Source organism: Quercus robur, chromosome 1 (assembly GCF_932294415.1).
Source record: "Quercus robur chromosome 1, dhQueRobu3.1, whole genome shotgun sequence".
In the NCBI taxonomy this organism is placed as follows: domain Eukaryota; kingdom Viridiplantae; phylum Streptophyta; class Magnoliopsida; order Fagales; family Fagaceae; genus Quercus; species Quercus robur.
In genome coordinates this window covers 54,466,992-54,473,860 of record NC_065534.1, presented here as the reverse complement: position 1 = coordinate 54,473,860, position 6,869 = coordinate 54,466,992, and positions in this window count along the sequence as shown.

Sequence of the window (6,869 nt, the reverse complement as noted above, 5' to 3'; positions counted from 1 at the left end):
TTCCCCAATGATACTAAAATACTAAGGCCCAAGGTTGGTTTAGGGCCCAATCATATTCTAAATTGACTTCGGAAATGTTAAAATGGAAAATATAAATTTTTATGAGCAAATAAAGCTATTTTTGGAAAATAAAGGCCAAGGAAACCCTCTGCACAATGTGTATGCATACGCAGGTCAGATGCATGCGTGCATAGGCACAGACCTGCGTACATAGCTAGGGTTCCAGAGAGCTATGAAAGGCAAGTTTTCTGCATTAATGCTAAGGTTTGGAATGAATCCCACATTGTTTGGGAGCTGTTCCAAACCCCCATTTTTCAACAATATAAAGCCTTACATGGTATATTTTAAGAACACAGAGAAACTCCTGAGGGAAAACATCAGATTCACGAGAAATAGTGAATCGAAGAAGGAGTTTTTCACAAAACATCCTCAAGTCAATATTTTCTAATTAGGACCTTTTCTGGCCTTGACCTTTGAGTTTAAAGATTAATAATCACTTCTTTGTTTGATTGTGAATAGATTTGACTGGGGGAATGGTCAAAATTAATCCTAGGAGCTTTTGTTTTGAGGTATTGAGTTCTAAACTCTTTTTCTTTCATTTCTGCTTTAGTCTTGTTTCCTTGCTTTGTTTGTGTTTAGAAATGTTTATTTAACCTAGGGTTTAGTAGTTTTTATGTTTAAAAGCACGCTAGGTTGTTAGATTTATTGTTTTAAGTCCTACTCTATTTTTTGTGTTTCTGAGTTTCTGGGTTAGCGTTCATCAGGTGTGTCTATGTACACATGATTCTGTATGCGCATGCAAACTCGAAGTATGCATACACATACAACTGGCCTGCGTACGTAGGCCTATGTATGCACACGCATACTCATGCCCAGAAACCCTAATCTAAGTTTTTTGCTTCTGTATCTTTGTTTCTTTTACATCATATTCCTATGTTTGGTTCCTTTTTATGCTTTTTAAGTCTTTATTCCCCTGTTTAATTACTTTTTTACCTTTAACATGCTAGATTAGGTTTTCTTTTTATTTCTTGCTTTAATGCAATGAACATGCATTAACATGGCCATCCATTGATGCATAGGTGTGGAGATATAGTAAGGTAAGTGAGGTAAGTCATGCATTCATATGAACATGCATGTGGAGTTACCTTGATGATGAATATGAATGTGTTTTGTTGGATGATATCCTATGGATGTTTTGATGATATCTCATGCTATTTCAATCTTGCTATGCCTATGTTTCTACCTTGATTTTATATATACATGCTTTTGCCTTGGATGTAATGGACTACATGTGATAGATATATGTTAAGATGTGATGTGACATGCCATGATAGATCTATGTTAGGGTTTGGGATGAGATTCCATGTTGTATGCTTAGATGTATGCTAGTGTGTATGTGAGTTTAAGATGCAATATTGAACATGACTTTAATGAGATTAAGACGTAAGACACAATGGTGTAACACCTTCCCAAAATCATACCTAAACTCCGAACCCATACTCTGGTAGTAAGATCAGTCCTTCCACGTAAGGGTGCTATATACATGGTTCCTAGACCATAAAATTAGGTGGCAACTCCTTTTCTCCGACTCGGTCCACTCGGTCAAGGCGTACTCCCCAGACCATGTGTTGCGCCCACAATTGCGACTCTGTTGGGGATAGAGAGTTTGATTCCAATATGTCTTATTTCTTAATCATAATAAAATTGTACGTTTTTAGACCCCTTAAAACACAATTGGATTAACCTAGTTAATTAGCCAAGTTATTAGTTAGTCCAAATTCTAGATCTAGGTTATCACAATCAAGCAATCATATCATGCATAGCAGCGAAAATATAAATAACACAATGATATGATGACCAAGGAAACCACACTAGTAAAAACCTAGGGAGGATTTAACCTAGCTATCCTCAAGGTAAACCTGAATCCACTATGAAAGAATCGAAGTTTTACAATAGGACTTAGACCACTAACATCCTATTGCTACCCACCAGTGGAAACTTACTGACAGGACCACGTGCAAGCTCCGAGATCACAAACTCCTTCTTTCTTGGATTCTCTAGCAAGTACAAGCACACCTGCTTGTGTTTCTTTTAAGTTCTTATGGCAACAACTGAATGATCATCAAGTTCTTGAACGAATCTCCTCTTGATAATCCTAAGCTTGTGTAAAGGAAAGCTCCTCACAGATCTCACAAGAGATTTACACAAACAGCAATATGAGCAACATCTAAAACGTGGCTAGGGTTTGCCTTATATACCTAGGGCAAAAACATAAAACCCTGAATGTAATACCCCACATACTTTTATTTGAGGTTATTACTAAATTTCTTTTAAATTTAATTGATGGGCCATAGGTATTCTTTTTATTTGTAACTACAATCCGCTACTCCACTAAGCCCACATCTCTAATTAAAACTACAGGGTAGAGGAAGAGACATTAGGGTTTTCATAGAAAGGGTTTTATCAAAGAGGCTAAGAGGTTTTCCTTGGAGTTAGAGCACATACAATTAAAGAGGCGATCAGATTTTTCAAGGTATGATTTCTCACCATTAGAAACAAAGAATTAAAAGTTTATAAGGTTATCTTGGAATCAGTTGTGATGTTAGATTGTACAGAAGTTTGATTTTGGTCCTAAAATTCTACTTATATTTTACGGTTAGATTGCCGCTATGTACCCATGAACTAAGGCATGACTTCTACGTTTTCATTAGGATATATATATATATATATATATATATAAATTAATTTATAAGTCAACAATTGCTGCCACCGTTTTCCTTGCCTTTGGATTATGCTATTAAACCATGAATAAGGTTTTATAGTGTTCACACTAGCTTGCTCACATTTTTGTCAAAGTTCAAGTTTCTCTGATGGATAAAGTGATGGCCTTGGTAGCCTTTTTCTAGACCTTGGCTACAATGAATCATTGGAGATGGATAAAGTAATGGCCTTGGTAGTCTTTGCCTAGGACTTTGACTACAAGGAACCATTAGAGATCAACACGTTTTCAATTCTTTCAAAGGTTAATGGCAGACTTATTCTTTTACCCAAATTCTATTTTTTTTTTTTTTTAATCTCAAAATAATGCTTAGATATTTAATACATTAGGGCCAATGATATTAAGTCCTTGAACAAGTCATATTAGTTTTGGCCCACGGTCTTCATTGGGGTTATATATTAAATCCTAGGTTTGCCCATAATGTGTATTTTAGAACAAAGTTTCAGTTATAGAGCCTAAATTCATGTTTTGGGTTCTACTTTTGTTTAGGACATATATTAAATCCTAAAGTATTGGCTGCAAGCTCAGCACGTTTAATTTTAGTGAGTCAATTTGCTTAGGTCAATAAAATTTATATTTTGTGGAGGATATTAAGAAATTTTCATGATTGATTCTAGGTCCTATCTAAAAGTATTTTGAGACTATTTGGAGGGTGTTTCAACTGGACTTTCAGAGTGATTCAAGTGCTGTAAGTAATTATGCATAATATGCACAAGTTTTATTCTTTAGGTTCTTAGAAGTCAAAAGTTTTCAAAAGTTATGTTTCTAAAGCTTACGTTTTCTAAAGTTTATCAAAAGCATTATTTTTATATCATTGAAAGAGAAATTTCAACTATTAAATAATATTTTAAAGAGATACTTCGAATTTTAAATAAGTTTCGAATGTCCAAATCCCATTTTAAAGGTGATTTCTAAACTAAACTATTTTCCGTAAATAATTGAGTTTCAATGTAAGTTTTTTTTAAAAAAAAGGTTCTTGTTCTTTAAATTTGTTAGAACCAAGTGATTTCAAGGTCATATTCCTATTCTCCAAATGGTATTTAAAATGTTTCCTTTAGCAAATTTAATTTTTAGATTTACTCAAGAATTGTAATATATTTACATAAACTCCTCAGTTCTATTCGTTCCCCATAAGAGTCAAGCATCTTTTGATTTATGTTCTATTCGATATTGTGATCTTTGATATGCCTCTGTATTTGAAAAGGAAATTGTTAATACTAAGAAAATTATTATATTTTGTATAAACTTTGCCTTGTGATATGTGACTCAAAATAAGTGTTTTAGAATTGATCGGATGTATTAGGTATATGTGTAAATCCACTCACAGGATTGTATGTGAGAATATGTGTTGATCCCTCACCAGCAGGGGTTAGATGTTGGTATCCACTCACAGGATTGTATGTGAGAATATGTGATGTGTATATGTGACACTATGCTCTGATCAATTATATGTATGTGTTTTCTACTAATTTTAAGATGTGATTACAATTATATTAAGTGATTCATTATGTGTTTTGGAATAATTATTTTTGATATCATTGAATGAGTTTGTGAAAAATCAAAATACTCGTGCCTGGCTTGACTCTTTTCTGTTGTGGATTCAGTATAATTACTTACTAGATGTGTGGCTCACCCCCATCAATTACTATTTTTCAGATTAAAGTATAGTTGGGAATATAGAACCGTTAGGTCACTTTGTAAGGTGCAAGGTAGAGCATGGAAGTTGTAGGCGACTTCAGTATGAATTGAAGACTTATAGAATTTAGTTACCTTTATTTTTTGATTCATGTTTTTTGCTATGGTGGAGATTAATTTCCCATTTGTGGAGTTTAGATTTTTGTAAGAGGTTTTTAAGAGTACTGTTTCTTTAGAGTATTGATTTATTTTGGATAAATTATGTTTATGGATTTATATAAGTTTAGCAGGTCAGTCATGCATCTAAATTTATTTTCCATCGATTTGGGTCGTGACACTAAACGTTTTTAATGAACTAGGGCTGAGTTGGAATTCTGCAGAAAAATACATTCTGCCCGATTTTCGATTGATCGAGCCTAAGTTTCGATTGATCAAACCAGGCCGAAATGCATTATCAATTCTGCATCAGCTTGAATCCAACTTTACATAAAAGACACAACTTTGAGCAAGTCTAAAGAAGACTAAACAACTTGTTTTGATCATGGTTTACCAACAATACACATTAGAGTTCTAAATACATTAGTTCCTAAGTCTTTAGAACCAAACAAACTCCCCCTTTGGCAATCCGTGACAAAATACAACTAAAAGCTCAAAGTTTACAAAGAAAAGCCCTTTACAAAAAAAATGCTCATAAAAACAAATCCAATCATAACTACTATCTATCAGTTGCAAGTGTAGACAGCAGCTCAATTGAATCAACCTATATATTTCATGAAACATTAAAACAAAATGCATAACCGCATGTGTGGAAAATACAAGTAAACAAAATAAATTCTTGATTTCACTCAACATAAAATAAAGACATATATCAATGAATAACTCATAAATATAAATCAATAAGCAGTAAAACAAGAAACATATGAAACAATAAATGTATCTCCCCCTATCATGAATAGCCCAACAAAAAAAAAAAAAACATCAAGAGCTAAAAAGGAAATACAAAGTCAAGCACTTAGATACAATCTAATCTCCACAAGCTCCAACAAACAAAAAAACTCTACCCCTGAAAACAAAAACCCCACAAGTGTGTACTACCCCTTTTTGTGACGAAATGCCAAAGGGCAATCAAAATCCATCATCAAAAGGAGGTGGCGGTGAGGATCGTCAAAATTGTACTAACACTGCACGCAAAGCACAGATCTCATAGAGCACGTCCACCAAAATTTTTCTATGAGCCACCTGAACGGTCAAGACATGATCCAACGTACGTCGAATGTCTGAATCATTCGAAGTAGTCGGTGGAGGAATATCAACATCAGCAGCAGTAGCACCAAACACCTCAGTCGTATCAAAACTTGTAGAAGAGGGAGGAAGGGGAACAACACCAGAAGACTCACCTCTAGGATGCGAAAAGCCAACTCTCAAGTGAGCAGCCCTCTACCTAAGGAAGGTGGCACCTATGGGGACTATAACATGAATGGGCTCATCGGTAGGGAAATCAACTAAACTGAGAAACAACAAAATCCTATGAATGAAAACAGGATGAATAAAGAGCATGAGTGACGACAGAACTCTTATGAACTTTGTTCAAAGAACGAAGAAACAGATAAGGAAAACTGATAGACGCACCAGAAACAAAGGCATACAAAAACACACATTGCTCAAGAGGGATGGTGTGGAGATGAGAAATAGGCCACAAAGAATGACATGCTATCCGAAAGAAAAGATAGGTAGTCTCAGTAAGCTCAGCAGATGTGATCCGAAGATCAGAACCCCATTGGATAGAAGACCCAGTGATGTATGACATAACGTCATCAAGGGGTGGAGACTCCTTACAAGGATAGACAGGCTCCCTAACGACCAGAACCCCAAGAGCTTCAGCCACTATCCTAGGGGTAATGGTGAACTCAACACCTCGTATCCAACTCCTAACTAGGGTGTTCGAATCATAGACGTGGCAAGAGAGATTCGAGAAGAACTCTCTAATCAGGGCGGTCGGGGGTGGATGATCTACCTTCAACAAAGACAGCCAACCTCTACTCTTAAAGTTTGCCCTAATGGCAGGATCAACCTCATTTAACACAACAGAATTGATGGTTTTTAGACCCCTTAAAAACACAATTGAATTAACCTAGGTAATTAGCCAAGTTATTACTTAGTCCAAATTCCAAATCTAGGTTATCACAATCAAACAATCATATCATGCATAGCAGCGGAAAGATAAATAACACAATGATATGATCACCTAGGAAACCAAATCGGTAAAAACCTGGGGAGAATTTAACTTAACTATCCTCAAGGTAAACCTGAATCCACTATGAAAAAATCGAAGTTTTACAATAGGACTTAGACCACTAACATTCAATTGCTACCCATCAGTAAAAACTTATTGACACGACCATGTGCAAGCTCCGAGACCATGGACTCCTTTTTTCTTGGATTCTCCAGCAAGTAC